We start from the raw sequence: 19,050 nt of genomic DNA, 5'->3' as shown, positions 1-19,050 counted from the left end.
CAGATGTACCAGAAAGTTGCCAGAAAACTAAAGAGGAACAGATGTTTGTTTTCTGTATTTTAGTTACATCTTAAAATGAAGAGATTTTATTTTTAAAAAATACACTACCCCAGTTATAACATGTCATTTCAACTCAGGTCTGACACCTTTTTTTACATGCTGTGCACTTCGACAGCAAAGTCATTTTTTTTTTCAATTCAGTTGACCAAAACTGGCTGGCAAACTTGAAACCAAAGCAGCTAAATCCCTTATTTGCACAGCTGCACCAGGCTCTCCTCCACCCCCCCAAAAGATCATGTTGCAGGACATCAACTCTGCACCAAGGCAGTTACCCCCAGGTCTTGCAGCAGGACACAGGACGATCACAAGCCTGTTTTGGCTTTACAAGCTATGACGGTTCTGCCCTTGTTTTGGAAGAAAGTGGTGCTAAAGTCTCCCAACCATAGCAATGTTTCAACTGGTGCTTGTACAGCTATAGATGCAACCTAAGAGGGATCTGAATGCAACACAGTCAATTCAGGCTCAGAGCTTGGCCTCAGATGTGTTGCTGTAATTTTGATTACATTTTATATTAAACACAGATAGGTGTTGAATTAGATAGCCAACACTTAACAGGAGTGCATTTATGAATCCACCTGCCATGAAAAATTGAAATGACTTCTAAGCAACCTAAAAGAACACAGGTTTAACTTGGATGTGTTAAAAACGTCATAAGTTCATGAGCAATTTTCAAATAAGGAGCCACTGTCTTTTATATCACATATCTTCCGAGTTCATTTGCAAGAAGAAGCAGCAAAGAAGGCAGAAGAAAGAGCTTCACAGTCTGTTTTGCATCTGCCACTGGAGTTGAAACAAGAATTTCCATGCTGGGAACCAAAGGGAAGTGTGTCAGTTCACAAGAAAGCACCGGCACCTTTGGCACCAAGGTACTTTGGCTCTGCAGTGGTTTCAGTGAAGTGTCATTTGCCTTTTGAACTGGGTCATGCAAAGGAAATCCCAGATAAGGATCTTTTTTCCTCTTCCAAGAAATGGAGGCTTATCATCTGCCATAATTACAGATTCCGGTTTATAGAAAAAAAAAATCCCAATTCTGCTGTCTCTTAGTCACTTTGTTTACTGGCTGCCTCAGTGCGAGGAGCACAGATGTGAAGTGAAGTAACAAGCTGCAGCACTTTCTCTACATACAGACTCAGGATGAGGGCTGCCAGGAGCTTAACTAGTCCTTGGTCTGACTGGTAAGAGTCATCATCCTGTCTGGACACAGGCAAATCTTCCTTGTGTCATCACTTCTGCTTCCAGGCTGCTCTGACACGCCAGATCTGCTCCCCCGTGTCTGCATGGGAGGGCAGCACCTAACACAGCATGGAAATCCCAGAGGACAGAGAAGGAGAGGCAGAAACTGGGAATTTTTTTTTTTTTTTTTTTTTTAAACAAGTGAGTCTCCCAGTTCCCCAGAAGTTTACCCAACACTTCTGAAGCCCCAGGCAAAGCAGTTTTGTTCACCTGTATTTACACAAGGCTTAAAGGCTTTCCCAGGCTAAGGTGTGTGTAAACCACCTCATTCATGGGCAGCACAGCTTCCAGAAGCTGGTGTTGAAACATCCTTTGTGGCAGATCCACAGCGTGTGCTGGGAGATTTTGGAAGAAAAGGTTTCACACGCCTGTTTTTTCTCTCCATCTCCCCTTTGCTTACAGAAAGGAGGTCTCTCCAAAGCCTATTATTTGTTAAGGTGTTACCTGTGCTTGTCATAAAGCTGGACCAGAGCCCAGGCCCTGCCAGGGCTCAGCATCACAGGAGTGTAACAAGATAGGAACTATTTGTTGTCTGAAGGATAATGGGAAGTGGCATAACAGGGAAGGATGGAACCTGGGGCAGGCTTGGGGCACAGGATCTCTTAGAAAACACTCTAGAAAGAAGCTGCCAGGAGCTGAGACAATGCCATTGCCCCTCTGAAGAGGGAGAGCCTGGAGCAACAAATCGAGATGGTGGGAATGGATGAAAAACCTACAGAGTGGAATAAACAGGCTCTGAGAAGGGAGAGGTCCCAGCAGAACCTGGCCAAGAGCTCTGCCAGGCCAGCAGCAGGCCCAGTGCCCACACCAGGAAGGGCTGCAGCACTCCTGTACTTCTACTCAAGCAAAGAATTTTTCACTCCTGCCAAAATAATTCCACCTTCAGCTTCTTCCAGGCAGCTGCATTATAGAAATGCTGCAGTCTGCTCTCACTAAGAGCCCACACAACAAACTCGAACCAATCTGCCCCTGTCTTGAGTCTCAGGTTAACATTTGCTGTGCAATAGTTATTCCTGTGCAACAGAAAAAGTTCCTTGTAGGAAAAACTACAGTTTGAACTCTTGAGTGAATAAATTAACATGACTTCTGTCTCCTCCCTCTTCCTCTCCAAGGTTAGCACAACTGCAGGCTTTAATAGCAAGTATCATGTTGGTGTTCTCCAAATAAACCTGAATTCCAGAGGAGGTCTTAATAGCTCCTCTCCTCAGTAAAGGTTTGCTGTCACAGATAAAGCAAACCAGGAAAAAAAGAAATTTTCAAGTGTTTGATTTTTCTGCCCAGTCACTTCTTTAGTGAAAGAGAGCAAAGAAACTCTTTCACACTCCTCACTATGAATTTTCAGCTCTGTTTGCTTTGATTTTTTGTAGCTAAGCCAAAGAATAATAATAAAAAAAAATAAATAAAAAAAAGTCCCAAACCAAAACCAACAAACCAACCCACGTCTGAAAATTTCCACTAATGAATTCCAGACTTCTGGACAGCAAAACCATCTGCCTTCTCCCAATTCATGTTGTCAACAACTAAGCACAGCTGTATGAAGGGTAACAAAATATTACACAGTTACTTGTGTTTCTACACCCCCAAATTTGCAGGGCTGTTGAAGAACAGTAAGGGAGCCCACTAGGTCTGATGCAAGGCTTTATCACCACCTTTACCTTTGCAAAAACCAGCAGCATGACCCCAATCACATTAGGCAGACAGCTTACATAAGTGGCCCGTCTTCATTGTTTTTTTGCAAAATCCTATAATAAAGAGCCAGGGGATGGCAAAGCACAGCACCAGAGTTTTTATCACCCAGCCTGGGAGGCAAGAGTTGGGATACTGCACATTAGTGAGGTTAAACAGCTCAGTTTGCCCTGTTACATCCAGGCAGCCCAAGGATTCTGGTATCTTTGGGAGCTCCATCCCTAACGGCATCTTCTTCCTTAAAAAAAGTCATAGATGCATTTACTACTTTGAAAGAAAAACAAACTAACTAATCAATTAATACAGCAAATTCAATGCACTGATAAGAGGGCAAGGAGAGCTGACACCTTGGAAGGTTTCCTACATGCTTCTAGAATGTTTTTAACCTTCAAGTTTCCTCACTTCCTTTCTTACAGCCTTTTAAGGCACAGGGGAAAGAGAGGTTTTGAGATAGACATTTAGGAACTGAAACCACATATTTAACATAGAGCCTGTCAAATATTTCAAGTTAGAAATATGCAGGAATGCATAAATAGCTTGTGCTTCAATTGTTGCAGCCTACATGAAGATGTTTTTTCCAGATAGGCTGGGAAAAAAGCACGACTCAGAATAGAGCACATCTTTCCTCCTAGGGACAGAGTTCCTATAAATTTCCATGAAAAAATACTATTTGAGTTAATTTACTGACTAGCAAAATACAAAACCCAGTCCTAAGTCCTCCTCTCCCTTTTCTGTTAATGGTGTAAACCACAGCTTATTCACTGCCTTGAATCTGGTAGGTCCCCATTTGGCTGCTAATACTGAATCAACTTAAGCTTCCTCATTATCTTTTAAGCTGATGGATGTAAATATACAAAAAACCCCAAACAACAAAAAACCCACCTCTCCTTTGTAGGCATAACCAGTCAGGTACAAATAGAGAAGAAGTGAAGCCTACAGCCCTTAAATATAGCCAAGGGTCACCCACAATTAGGAGAAGTTCAGCCACACAACGATTTACCTGATCTGCAACAGCTGAGAGCAGCTGAGTTAATTCCCAGATGGAAAATGTCAGCTTTTCAAGGAAAGATCCCAAATACACAGCTGCTTGGGGAACCTTAGTTTCATTTTCCATGGAGATGCCTTAAGGAGTTAGGACAAGATCTGAGCTTTTAGAAGCATGACCTGTGTTTGTGAATCCTGCATCCATCAGGCCCTCCTGAAAACCACTCTTCTGTAAACTGGCTCAAAACTGAGCAGCTCTCCTGGAAATGTTCAGAATGAGCAATGGCACGTGCTGGACTCTGCTATACCATTTACTTGGTTTTGAGTGGTGGATTTCAGAGTGGTGGATTTTTGGGTTTTATTGCTTCTTATCAGCTCTGGGCCAGGTGGTCACTGACTTTACTCAAGGCCTCAAGGAATCTCTTCCCACTGAGCACTTTCAGCCCTTGGCAGCCACATTTTAAGTTACGCACTGGAAAAGCACACTTAAAAGGGGTTAGGATGTCTTTTGGGATCTGGGAAATAAACCCCACTGAAAACTCCGTCCTGCAGTGTCCCAGTGTGCCTCCAGCTCTTCTTTGTGTGGGTGCTCTGTCTTATTCCTTCTTGATGTAGGAGAACAGATTCAACTTTCTGGTCCCTGCCAGTGGCCACTTCCCTGACACACCCTCTACAGGAGCCTCATGAGTTCAGACAATGAGGATCCATCTGTACAGAATGTGTTGGGCATCATGCTACTCTTGCTAGGAGCTACTTCAGCTCTAAAGCAAGGCTGAATTAATCTGCTCGTTGCAAAATCATCCAAACGTTAAATTTACGTCCCTAAACTGTTTCTGGAGTCCTTTGATGAAATCTAGTCTGGAAAACACTTCACATGACCACGCCAATAACGTCTCTAAACGTTCTCTCTAGCGAAAGGAATGACATGAAAAATTTAATTCCTTCCTAACTACTCACTCTGCTGTCTGCCTTGCGTGTAGGAACAGAGCAGTGATGGGGTCATGTGCGTCCCAGTGACACACAGAGCTGAGCTAGAGCGGGAAGAGGTTGTGTTCAGCACGGAAATGACCCGCTGAAGTTGTAGCGTCAGATCTCGCACTGTTGGGAATCGCATTCCGTAACCTCCCGCAGGAAACGCGAGCTCGAGAGTGGAGTCAGCTGAGCAGGAGGCAGGGAAAAGATAACCTGCAGAAAGTCCAAACCACCTTCTAGCTGACCAATCTGCATCAAAATTGGCAGGTTTGAACCCATGGGTAGAATTGCCCAGATGGAAATACAAGTATGCAGCTACCAAAGACTTGTGGGAGACCCACATAAATATGCAGTGTCCCAGTTTGTGTTTGCTGGAAAATTACTTGTGTTGCTCTATTGCCTGTAGAACGTCAGGGCAGAATCCTTCTGATTACACAGAGAGGATGAACTGTCTGGTGGCATCTCCCTGACTTCTGCTGGCTGTGGATTGATTGGCTTTGCGCTGTCTACAGCCCCAATTCAGGGAACCCAGTCATCTTCTGAGTCCTCCTTTTGCCTGGCTATAAACCTGTCTAAAGAGACAAGCTGTAAGTGTAGCTGGGCTAAACTAGCAGTAGATGTTGAGCTTTGTTTTTAAAGACAGGGCCTCCAAGGAAAAGCATTGAATAGCACAGATCTGAAGCTCAACATTGTGTTTTGTTCCCAGTGCTCCTAATGAAGGCCTAAAGTAGAAGACTTAGAAATGTTTGTATCATCTCAGTAGGAAACTATGGGCAGTTTTAGGTTTCTGGAGCAGAAATGGATCCTGGAACACAGCTAGAGAGGTGATTCCAAGTATCACCATCTTTAAATGCTCAGTTTGAATCACTATCCAGATGAAAACACCTCTGTAACACCTGGTGTTTCGCTGTAAGTCCAACTCTTTAAGATCATCCCCGCCTTTGCAGAAAAAGGTGTTTAAAGTGACAACGAGGACATCCTTTTAAACAAGACAGCAGACAACAGCACCAGGTCTGAAAAGCCTCTCAGAGATGCCCCAAGTTTACAGGGTCAGTCATACCTGACACTGGTAGCAGATCGTGAGTTCTTCAATAACATTATACACAGCAAGATTTTGGGGGTGGGAGAGCTTTCATTGTAACAGCTCAGTAGGTTTCATTTGCAATGCAAAATCCATCAGATTTGGTTTTTTAATCTGACACTGCAGATTACAAGCAGTTTTGACCCTCATAAGAGGAATTTTCTTCTTGATCTTCACCATTCAACTGAGCCAGTCTTTAACTTTCCCAGTAGGGCACGCTGATGAAAACAGGATGTGATAGTAGGTTCTGCTTTCTGTACAAATCCAGACTTGCACATTAGCTAAACCATATTTGCTGCAGGGGAAGAATTGCTGGGGGTTTTTTTTATTATTTTTTTTTCCTTCCCATCCCATTTTTTTCTTTTCTCTGGGGCATCCATCCTAACATCTCATCCTGACGCTGAACAACATCAGTGCACACATGACGCCACTGGTGAGGCAGGGCACTTATCAGGACCATCAGCAGCAGCCAGAACATTACCTCTGAGAAAAGTTACTCAGTGACCATCTGAACATTTACACTGAATGTTTTCTTTTTCGACTTCCACCAAAGGGTGTTTGTTTTTATCCACTCCCTCTATTTTCTCAGTAGCAGCGGAGATGTTTTGAATAAGGCAAGGGGAATACTTCTGATTGTTTGGATTCTGTTCAAGATGGACAGATTTATGTGTTTACCCTGGAAATGACTTATTGAATCATACTTTTGAGCAGAGCCAGGGAGCCCCCTTGCCTCCACCTCCCCCAGCCAGTCCTCAGGGCTCTGCCATAATGTGGTTCTCATTATAAGCAGGAGCATTTTCTTCCTTACTACAGTATTTTTCATTATGCAGCGAGGAGACTAACTAGGAAAATCAACCTCTGTTAAGGAAAGAATTGATTAAAATTATTGGGGGGACAAAGGTCTTTTAGGCTCATACGTGTGTGATGGTGTTACAGACGTGATGATGGAGGGTGAGGGGAGCATTATCCTGTGTTTATAGTGCAGCAATGTGATAAAATAAGGATTCATTAGGAACAGACCTCACAGCTCAGTTTGGGTCCTTGGTGTGCCCAGGTTGCTGCTGCAGTCCAGGCATTTTGATTTGGTTGGGTTACTTTTGGTGGTGATCTTACCAAAGAAAAACTTCTGCTTGCCAGCTCAGCACCTCAGTTCTCCCCCTTCCAGCTGAGTGAAAAGGAAAAACTGCTACTAGAAATATTAAGATGTTGAAGAAATTCCTTTTCAGTTTCAGCTTTTCTTGGGCTCTACTTTTTTTCCTGCCTTTGGTACATGAGGGTTAATCAAACCCAAGGTGTTGTTTCTGTCATGTCCCCACAATGCACTCTGCAGGAATACCAGAAGGTAAACTGGAGGAGGAGAGGACAGAGATCCCGTGGGTGAAGAATTAATTGCCACTTTTGGGTGACAAAACTATTCATCCCACTAACTTGCTGAGTGGCTGAGCTTTGGCAAAGCCTTTTTTGCCAGCTTCATTCACGTCACATTTGCTCTTCCATGAGGGATTAGAGCCCAATTGCCTCCTCAGCAAACCATTCTTTAGTTGTAATACCTACCAAAAAAGCCATGACACCAACAGAGAGGTCAACCTTGTGCATGTCAGCCCCGCTCACCCCAATTCCCACTGGTGCTGGGCACACCAATGTCCACCCCCAGGACCCTGCTTGCTGCAGACCCTGGGGGATGGGGATTGCTCTGAGGATTTCAGCACCATCTTTTGCCCTACAGAAGTGTCCTAATAAATCCCCAAAATAGTATCAGAGCTTGGAGGGATTCTTACCTCTGCAGCCCCTTGATATATATCGGTTTCAGAGGCTGATACATCTCGAATTACCAGTGTTAGCATCGTGGCAGAGGAGAAATTCCACCAGATGACAGAAAGATCTCCTGTTACCCTCTTAAGAGGAGAAAAAGTGAAGGACTGTAGGGCAAAACTGCTCTTTGACATGTCAAGTTACAGCCACAAGAGGTTACCTCAAACATCTGCTCTTGATTTGTGTGACCCTGGAAGCAGAGACGTTTCACCCAGCAACTTTGCTTGTGCATTTGGTGTACCCTCCTTTAGCCTTCTCTTTTCTTTCTCATGTCTCACTCCATCAGAGTGAGTTAATTCAGAGGAAGCTTTACTGAGCGATTTCCTGTTTTAGATGATATTTTTGCTTTAATGAGGGTGAGGGAGGATGAAGCTGAGCAGTGAACAAGCCTATCTGAAATTTTGAGGTTTCCATGTGAATTCCTGGTGTGGGGTTCATGCACCCCTCCCACAGCAGTCGGTGGTGAGGAAGTCTTTGATGCATGAGACATGGCAGAGCCACCTTTCCGCAAACCAAGACATTTCCAAATCCGTATATTTTCTCTCCTGATACTTCCTTTTCAGCTGTGGCCTTGCATGAGATAACCCTATTGGTTTTTAAAGAAAACGCAAAAGCTAGCAGATATAATGACTGAGGATATTGAGCAAGGAGCCATTTACCCAACTGTGACCACTTGAATCATTCTCCAGATGTACCCAGACCATCCCTACCACTTTACACGAAATTTTCTGTGGCAGAGAAGAGCAGCTGCTGTGTCTCTGACAGAGAAAGCACTGCAGAAACTCTTCTAGAGACATTTTATTAGACATTTTCAGTCTAATAGCAAAGCTTGGAGCAGTGTGACATTTCTTGCTTTGGGTGGGACGAATGATATTTCATTAATCATTCCTTGTTTTGGAGTTACATCACTGTCCATAAAATTGAAAAACAGAGTATGTTGTGTAGTTTCAATAGGCTTGACCATCACATTACGCAAGGCACCAGTAGCAGGAAAGTGGAAAAGGTCGCCCTCATGGTTACAACGCCCAAGTGTGTGGGGTTTTTTTTTTTCCTACCTAATGTCTTTTTCATCTGAAAGTGGCTGTGCCTAAATCACACTGAAAAATTGTGTCAGGGATTTCATCTTCACCAGCAATGATGCTGAAGATGCAGCCTGTCCCAGCAAAAGGACTTCTGCTTTTCACGTGTTAAAAATCAGACCTGGGACTGCCAGAGCGAGGCCTGGTTAAAATTTGTCACCAATATTTTAAATAACTGGCATTAGGGAGTTTTGAAACTTGCCATATTCGTGCATGGGAGAAACACAATCTAATTGCCATCACCCTTTTACAAGGCCAGACTGGCCATTTTCAGCTGTGACCTTTGCCCACTCTTGTGTATTGCTCAAGTACAGGAAAATTAATACCAAAAGGGTGGATGAATTCCTTGTGGCATCCAAGCTCTTCACTGCTGGGTACCTGGGTCCAGCCAGCTGCCCTTTGCAGCAGGGGCTCTTCACAGATGTGGGCTGTTCTGGACGGAACATTTCTGCATGTGCAGCAGGAGTCGGGATCCTACAGCAGATGCTGGAAGCTTCTTGCCAACCCTAAGCCTGGAGAGGCCAACAGGGCCCTTGGAGATTCGGCCCATTCTTGTTCCTGTTGAAGTTAAGGGATTTTGACACCATTCTCAATGGGCAGCACAATCAATCTTCCACAGGGGGGTTTCTCCCACTTGTGTGATTGAGTGTACGAGCTCCTGAGTCGGTATTTCATCGGTCGCTCCTTTAACTGAGTTTGTACTTTTCAGACACACAAAACAAACGTTGATTTCCTTTGTTAAATGGAGAGCAATAAACTGGGGTGGCATTCTTTTATTATCAGGAAACAGTATAATACCCAAAAGTCAGGAGAGGGCAGTTTGGTATGCTGTGCACTGACCCTGGGAGGGAAATTTCCCATTATTGGTATCAGAAAAAGACTTTGTACAACAGTGTTCATCCACATTCCTATTTACGTTAGCACACGAAGCAAGATGTGGCCAACCCATAAAAATGTAGAGAATGATAAAGCAAGAGAAACAATATATAAAATGATAATCTTGTCCATCTACAGTATTCAACTACATCTGTGTTGGATCAGAGTTTGGCTGCTGAGAATGAACTTTCAGAATATGTTGTTCCCGCTTTTGGTTCTTTAGGGAATTGGGGAGCTTTTCCTCTGAATTTTCACAAGCTCTTCTTTTTATATGGCGAAGAGTTCAGCAATTACAGAGTTACAATGTGGCAGACAGGCAGGAGAAAATGCAAAATGGAATTTTATTTTTTTATATTTTTGCAAATTCCATGTGCCCACAAGGACTTGGGCAGAGAGCTCCTCAGCACATAACCATTACATGGCTGAGAGGCAGATGCCCTCTGATTTCTGAAGTGGAAGAAGCCAAAATGTTAGAGCCCAATATGCCATGTAGAGGCCAAAAGAAAAAATTAGTGTATAGTGTCAACCCTGAAACTTCAATATCCAAATATAGTCTGAGACTCTACTGCCACACCAGGAATGGAGCTGGGAAGTCCCTGGAGTAGCTTGTAATAGAAATGTCTGTTGAGAGACAAGGGTTGAAGTAATTAAAGAAAATGTAAAAGCCAAGAGTACAAATAGCTGGCTACATTTTAAGATTTGAAGACCTAAGACTCAGAATACACCATCTGTTGAATAATGATTCATAATTAATTTCTGTACAGGCCAGTTTTTATCCCACTCTGAAGATCTATCATTTACTAGATACAGTGTCAAAGAGCTCATTCTCTTGCATTTGTTTTCCATTGACATGACTTCGTGGCCGACACGTCCATTGAAGCTGCTCGAAGAGGGAGCCTGTAAATTAAAAATGGTCAGTTTCTGTGTGTTTGAGGTCCCATCTCATTTCTAGTCCTATGTTCACATGGTAGTTCATGTAAACCAATAACTCCTGCCTGAACCTGCAGCAATATTTGTTGGGGCCAAATCAAAATCCACGGCTTTTCAATGTCAGATCCACCTCCTTCTCCTAAACTGTAACTTCATGGTTGATTAGAATTCTGGATTTCAGTAACTGGGGTTGTGCACTGAAGGCCATATCTAGGAGACCTCCTTCCCTATGATGCAATCAGCCCATGATAAGCACAGGCTCCCAGCAGCGCTGCTGGAGGCACCACAGCTGCAGTGCCAGCGTGGAAGGGGTTTCATCAGGAAATGTTTTCAGCATAACAGTGAGGGATTTTAGATTAACAGTGCAGCCCAGGTAATGCTGGATGCCCTGCTCTTTTTTTTTTTTTTTCTTTTTTTTTTTCTTTTTTTTTCTGTTATTTTTAATTCTTTTGTTCCTGTGGGAGGTCTTGCTGGGCTGTTCCTGATTTGGAGACTGGTGCTTTGCATCATTTCCCTTCTAAACCAGACTTGCCCTCTCTGTTCTGGTAAAGCAGTGAGACATTATTGTAGTTCACATTTGTTTAGGTTTGCGGATTTTTTTTTTTTTTTTTTGGTGGTAACTACTTACACATCCCTTTTCTGTAGCAGCTGTTTTTCTGCAGCTTGCATCTGTGGCAAGTTTTTGAGGCCAGGAGATAACAGATTTGTTGCTGAATGCAGACCTAATGTATGTTGTCAAGGCTCATAGGCAGCGAAAATCTGCATTGCTTCAGAATGCACCAGGGTTTATTTGCTTTCTCAGTTCAAACACCCCTCAGTGAGCACTTGCTGGCTGGAGTTTGGCATAAATTCTGTGGCAGGATCAAGGGAGCTGATAGCTCGGGAATATCTGAATCAGTCAGTCAGTCTGGGGCATTGGCGGGAGGGAATGTTACCCAACTGTGGGTTTTTTAATGCAATAAAGTATAAGATTGTAACAGGACACTGTTTGGTACATTCCCATGTAATTTATATCAGGCTGGCAAAACTGTGCTGAGCACTCCAAGTCCCACAGTGAACCCAACACAGTTCCTGGGGCTTGGATCTGGTTCTCTCCTATGGCACAAGGCAGCTCTGATCAGTGGTGGACAGATCATGTTCCTTCCACCCCCATCAGACATGGGCAGAGCCTCCTGCTACTTATTTTACTGTTCTGTAGCAAGAGCATTCATGTTTTCCATTGCTGCATTCCTCCTTGCTCAGCTGGCACCAACCCCCCCAGCCTGGCACTTCACCAGAGAGGGGAGGGAAGGGTGACCAGAAAGTATGAGAAAGGCAGACATAATGCATTTTAGGGGAGGGTCTCCTTCATCTAATGTACAGTTTCATTTAACCTGTCGAGACTCACAAGTCTTGGCATGTGTCATGCATCAAAAAGAAACCTAACAGGATAAACACAGATTTTTTTGGTTTTGTTTTTGCTCACCCCAATCCAAGAGAAAGGAGGATTTTCTTATATTTAACAACTGAAGCATTTTCATTTTGCTTCAAACCTTATTTCCTGTTGTTTTGTCTATCTTCTGGAGGATGCCCACATCTACCTTCTTCAAATCTCCAACTTTAATCATGGCATTTCATACATGGAATAACTATTATAGCACCTGAGTGTGCCTAAGGTGTCATTCCACATTCAGATGTAGAAAAACAGGATGAACCCATAGTGCAAGTTATCAGAGGTAACACTGGTTATACTAACAGAATCTTTCTTTGATATCTCGTTTCCTAAAGGGCAAGGATGGGGTAGATCTCACTTACCAAGACTTCAACAAAAGCTTTGGCTGGGTATCACCTGGAAAAGCAAAGAAACTGGAGGAAATGGCTATTAATAAGGAACTGTTGGTAAGATAGTTGCCTCAGCTAAGAAAAAACAAACACTGATTTTGCATATAAAAGGGAAATGTCAAATCAGCAGCAGCAAAAGGAACTATTGACTGCCCACGTCACAGGGAGAGTTCCCCAAAGACAGATTTTGAGAAGTGACATCCTCAGTCAACAGGAGTGAGAATGGACACTGACTGATTTCTATAAATACTTGAAAAGATAACGCCTGTGAGAGAGAAGAGCTGTTTAAGAGCAATTTTTGGGAGGGGAATAGAAGAGGTTAACTGACCATGGAGCAGTTCAGGCTCAGAATCAGGCACCGTCTGAGCAGTGCAGTCCTGGAATAGCCTCCAACAGGCAAAAAAATCCAACCAACTGCGCAGAATATTGTGGCATTACCTGTGCTAAAGGGTGAATTATTTATCCCCAGATTTATGCCACTGTAAACCCCTGCAGTTTGTGCCACAAAGGTGGCAGCTGTTCTTTAGCCCTGCAGGTACCACAGGCTGAGCCCCAGCGGGTGATCCTCCTGCTCCTCTCCCAGTGCCCTGCTGTGTGCACCAGCCTCCAGGAATGGCTGCTGAATCCACCCTCTGGCTCCTGCCTCCTGCAGCACAGAGGTGTCAGGTTCCAACCTCTGAAAACCTCAGAGAGAAACTTCTCTCTAAAACAGAGCAAAACTGAGCTCAGCAATGCCAAAGGGGTAAAAGTCCCTGTGTGCTGCTGACATTCTGGAGGCAGAGAGTTTGTCCCCAGGACAAACTGGGGGTCCATAGGGTCCTTCTTGAGGATCTGCACCATCCACCCTCTCTACCTTCTTCCTCCCTCTGCTGTCCACCTTTCTTTCTGCTGTGTTTTCACCCACGGGAAGGAGGAGGCAGACAGCACAGGGGTGATGCCTAGTGCATAGAGACAGACATGGCATTCTGGAGAGGCTGTTTTCCTCCTCCTTTGTGAGTGGTGTATGAGGTGAAATGAATCTGCACATCCTTCCCAGGCAGTGTGGAGCCAGGGCCAGCACTCTCCTTGGCTGGCTTGTTGTGGGCACAGAGTGCCTGGGATGGTGGGTGCTGTTTGAAAGGGCAGGAGGAGGGAGATTTCCTCGACTCCTCAACTAGGGTCACAATTCGACCCTTAAAAGCAAAGAATGCGAAGGAAGTCAACTTGTGAGGATTAGAGATGCTGGGATTTGATTTCTTCTGAGTTTTCTCTGTGCTTTAAAAATCCCACAAGCACGGAGGGAAAAAAATTGAGCCCAGGCCGTCTGAAGTTCCTTTGGCTTCCAGCTCAGCTCAGGATGACTGTGGCACAATGGATTCCAGATGCTGAATTTCCGGCAGTGGCTCACACACACTCACACACACACTCACACACTCACACAATTCCTTAGCTCCACAGGCTCAGACATAATCTCAGACTTCAACAGACGGCGGAGACCGGCGGCATGAGAAACAGAGACATTACAAACTCCCAAACTCGTTCCCCCTGGACCTGAGTAGCACACAGGGTAGTCAATATTTGGGGTATTTTTAGGAGTGCATTAGTGGGATGACGTTCCCTGCTCGTGGCAACGGCGGAGGAGCCACATCGCACCAGGAGCACGAGTTCACAGAGTTTGGAGCAACATCATTTCTACCCCCACGGGATTGCGACCAGGATCAGGATTAGGATCGGGATCAGGATCAGGATCAGGATCAGGATCAGGATCAGGATCAGGCCTCCAGAGGTGTAGCTCAGTAACAGAAGTGGCTGGTTAACCTGTTGGTGGTTGTAGGCGAAAAATTAATGATCTGATTCCAATTATAAATATTCCAGAGAGGGCTAATGATGATTGATCTGTTGTTACTGAGTTAGTCTTTTATGACTCGTTATTTATTGCTCATATGACCGTGCTCACTCGTGACAGCTGTTCCTCTTGGAAACATCTATCACCTATTAAATCTTTGTAAGTAATTTAGTAGGGTAACCATCACGTATAAATAATACTTATGTCAGTTTTTCATTTGATGAATGACACTAGAGATCAACTGGCAATGTATAACCCAAATTAACAGGATCAAACCCACCAGATATATTTTAAACCCTGCATTTTGTAAGGCTGCTGCCCAGCCCCACTGACAAGAAGCAATTAAACCACGGAATCTCTTTGGTGGGATGAGGGAGATTGTCTCCACTCCTCCTGTGCAACACAAATTTGCTGCAGACAATGGACTCCAGGAATACCCACAGGCACAGGCCCTTGCTGGGACTCAGCACGAGGTCAGAGGAAAGCTAATTTTATTAAGAATTTTTACCATGAAGATATAAACTTGCAATAAAATGGTAGTGACTGCTTTAGGCTGGGATTTTCCAGAAACTCAAGGGGCAATGGGTCCCCAAATCCCACCAAACTGGTACTGCACTCTTACAGGCTTCTCTGAACAGCCCAGCCTTCACTCTGACTCATTACCCATACCACTGCCATTATTTCTTCATAAGCTTTTGTTTAAGTTATTGTGCTCTTAATTTCCTGTTTCACAATCCTTCAGTGATGCCAGCAAAATACATTAATTCAGATTTCTGGATCTGCATTTGAACATTCAAAGGATTAAAATTAATCACGGCTTCTCGTTGGCTCAAGGCGATCAAAGGTTCAGGGTACACATTTCAGATTAATATTTCTCCCAGCTGTGATTTGTCAAAGCTCAAGAGAAAAAAAAAAACACAAACCCCAAAACCCAAAACACAAAAAACCCAGTCACTGGATCTTTACCAGTCCTGCAAATAGCGAGGCAAACCCAAGTGTAGCACGAGCAGGTGAATCTCCACTAATCACAGTGCAGATATGCTGGCTCATGTTCAGGTTGATCCTAAGCAAGGAAGTGCATGGACAGAAGTCAGGCTGAACTCACGGTGAGCAATGCACTCCCTGACTCAGGGGCTCTCTGACTCAGGGCTGCTTCATTGGCACCCTCATTATTTCATCATACATTAACCCTTTTTTTTTTTTTTTTTAGCCAGCAAGAAACCATTCCTCCCAACAGACGGATAAAAGCGGGTTAAGTGGGTGTAAAACTGGGCATGAATGAAAGATCTGTCAGCAGAAGTATCAGGTTTGCAGGGAAGGCTTGGAGACACTCCGACATCAGGATTTGCTTCTAACTTGACTGTGCCTCCAGAGCCTCTGTTATGCAAGATTTCTCTATAGCGTGCCCAGAAGTGTGAAGGGGGAAAAAAAAAAAAATCCAATAGCTGTGGAGCATCTGGACTGCCAGGAACATCTAATTGCAGAATAACTCAAGTGCCTCCAGTGAGCCACACAGAACAAAGGTGACCTGCCCAGATCACCCGGTGGGCTCATGGCCAAACTGGAGTGAGGATCCCGGCCTCCCAAAACCCCAAATGGCTGAGTGTGTCCCCAGCTAAAAGATTTTTGTGGACAAGATGGATTTATTTAGAGTTCTGCTAACAGATTTTTGCCCCTGATATGTGCCCACTCCTCCCTTACCACTTCAGCAATGGGGTCTGGCCCTTCTAGTTTCATTTCCACTGCAGATCAGCAAACATCTCAGTAAAGAGTCTGGTGTCAAGATGTTTGTTGGGGTTGGTGGTTTGGTCAGATAGAAATAAGGGAAGTTAATTCTCTAGGGGGATCTGTATGCAGTCCTAATTCTTTCTTCTAACCATGTGTCCAGCCAGACAAATCCACAAACATGCAACTTGGTAACAACTGCAGCCAACTGAATTTTTCTAATTATTTTTCTGTGCACAAGTTCTAGTGTTTCTGTAGCTCAGATTCCATTCCAAGTGTGTTCCAGTTGATGGAAAGACTCCTGTTGGCTGCAGCAGGCTCTGGGTCAGGGCCCTGGGACAAGAGGCAGAGCAGTGGCTCCATTTGCTTTAGAAATTCCACCCATGAGTGCGATACTTGTTGGAGGAGTCCCATTCCCTCTACATGAAACAGCTCTCAGTCCTCTGCTCTGCTGTTCCAACCACTGCTTCAGCAAGTGACATTTTGGGCACATAAATAATTTGGACTCAGGAGGTATCATTTTCCCTGCCAGCCACCTCCTGCCCCTTCCCTCGTGTCCAGCTCTGATCTACAGACCTTTTGTGAGTCTCAGGTGTGAAAAACAGGCCAGTTCCAAGGCCTGAATGGAAACTGGAAAACAAACCAAGCTAAATAAAATATGCAAGCCAGGCATTTGGTGCATATGTAGCAACATGTGCTGCTATCCAGGAAGTCTGAAGCCTCTCCCAAACTCTAGACAATGACCACCTTTACTGAGGATGAGAGTCATTTGGGTCATTTCCCCAGCACTGAGGAGTGGGGATCAAACACAAAATAACCACTTGTTTTCCAAACTGATCAATACTTATAACCTTTGTTTTCTTAGTTATGGTACATGTCTTTTTCTCCATTTTAGGACATGCCCTGGAAGGTGTTGACTGTTGAGTCCTGAAGAGGGAAATGAGTTATTTTTTTTATTATTATTTAATTTCATTTTAGATTTTCATTTTTTTTTAGCTACTGCAGTTTGCTAAAGCCACCACTTCTGAAAGATATGCATCAGCCCAAGAAGGATAGTTAAAATCCATCAAGGTTTTACTAGGCAGCATCCACTCTAAATAGTCTTCAGCAAAGCAACAGGGAGGAAAGTGGGTGGTGGTGGTGGTTGTGCAGCTGATAAACCTGTGGATAAAAAGGAAAAGATGGCCTGGCCAGCCCTGGGGTAGGTCCAGATAGGAGCAGGGGACAGATATTACTCCCATGCTTGGAGAAAGAAATGTGAGTTGAAAGTGAACAGCAGGGAAAAGCTGACTCCAGGGAAGTTAATGGCAAAGCTTCCAGTGGCTGCACTGCATTTCATAAAAGTTTCACTGCATTTCATAAAGATTTCTCTTGCATGGCTTACATCAGTGGTTGTTAAAAGTCAGGTGTATTGCTCATTTTGGTGGATGTTTAAATTGATAAAATTTGTTGCATTTATAGTATTAATAAAGCTAAAGCCTATAAAAAGGAGGCATTTTTGGGGAAAAAAAATCCTCCTGAAAATCTAGTTAACACAGGACAGATGTTTCTTCTCCTACTGACAGTCAGCAGTTCCTAATAATGGAATTTGCTCCCTTTTTAATTAAAAAGGCCACTGTTCACTGAAAGGTGAATAAGAATAGATGTTTGGCAAAGGCTTTTAAAGTGTATTTTGAAGGAGGTCTGTTTGATTTCCAAACTCCCAGCTGCTCATAAGTCTAAATCTCTAAGCCGACTCTGTTGATTTCGTAATTAAATAGGATATATCCCCTTATCTCCTCGCTTTAGAAACCACTCAGTTGAACACTCCATTGTGCAATTCATCTGCTCCCAGATGGGTGAGGATGGGGAATAAGGACTGGTTTGGGTTGGACTCGTTTCACTTGCTGGAAAACAACTGGAAACAATTTTGGATCAGAGTGTCACGCTTTGTCATTTGACATCAGGCAGAATCATGAGACTTTCCCCTCGAAACATCACACAGTAAACGAGTTTGATGCCTCCTGGCTCCAGAGTGAGGGTCTGCTCGTGGCCCTCTTCCCTGGCAAATCCACCTCCATGGGAAGAGAGGAGAGGACAGGAGTGGACAGGACAGGATGGCACAAGGGACTGAGGACAAGGGACAATGGACAAGGAGAGGAGAGGAAGAGGAAATGAAGAAGGAGAGGAAGAAGAGGGAGAGGAGAGGAGAGTGAGGGTCAGTGCAGGAGAGGATAAAACTCCCAAGCTGGTGTGAAGAGGCTTAGCCCTCAACAACCAAAGGGGAACCAGTCCCTTGGCATTGAGGACTGGAGCCAAAGGATTTGCCAGAGGGACAGGCACCAGTCTGGGGACTGAGAGCCTGAATTTCTGTTTGGATAAAGGGAAGTGGTCCAGGGCTGATGGGCCTCCCATCAAGTTTTCCTGGAGAGGAGAAAGTCTTCCTAGAAATCCTGCCCTGAACTTTCCCTGTGCTCCTGCGCTTGCCCAGAGCTCACTGGACTCTTACCCAGGCCAGAAAGGATTTTCCTTGGCACCCAAGCTTGGATCACGTTAGTTATTGCTTGTTTTCTCAGACTTAGGGTTGGCTAGAAAACAGCATTACATTTAATAAAAGACAATGGAGGCTTCAATATTTATTTTCGTTGAGCTTAGAAGTGAAATTGAAACTGTCCAAGAAAATTAGCTCCCCCCAACTCACCCTCATAAATCTTCCAGCAAATTTGAGCCGAGGGGATTTATTTGCTCTCTTGGTGGTTTTTTCTTTGTTTGATTTTTCTTTCTTTTTTTTTTTTTTTTTTTTAATCAAAAAGCATCATTGAAATTTCCCAGTCTTTTTTTCTGTTCTGGAAGTAGAGGAGAGAAGAGACTGAATGGATGCTTCTGAACTTTTTTAAACCACCTCCAAAGAATTTGGAGGTCTGGAAGTTACCACATTTCCTTGGTGAGGGTCAGCTTTCACCCCAGCCGGAACCAGCTGTGGCTGC

The sequence above is a fragment of the Empidonax traillii genome, unplaced genomic scaffold, assembly GCF_003031625.1.
Source record: "Empidonax traillii isolate 1590-97213 ecotype Southwest subspecies unplaced genomic scaffold, ASM303162v1 scaffold630:size906685, whole genome shotgun sequence".
Lineage (NCBI taxonomy): Eukaryota > Metazoa > Chordata > Aves > Passeriformes > Tyrannidae > Empidonax > Empidonax traillii.
The sequence above is the reverse complement of the archived record's forward strand: the minus strand, read 5'-3'. Positions refer to the sequence as shown.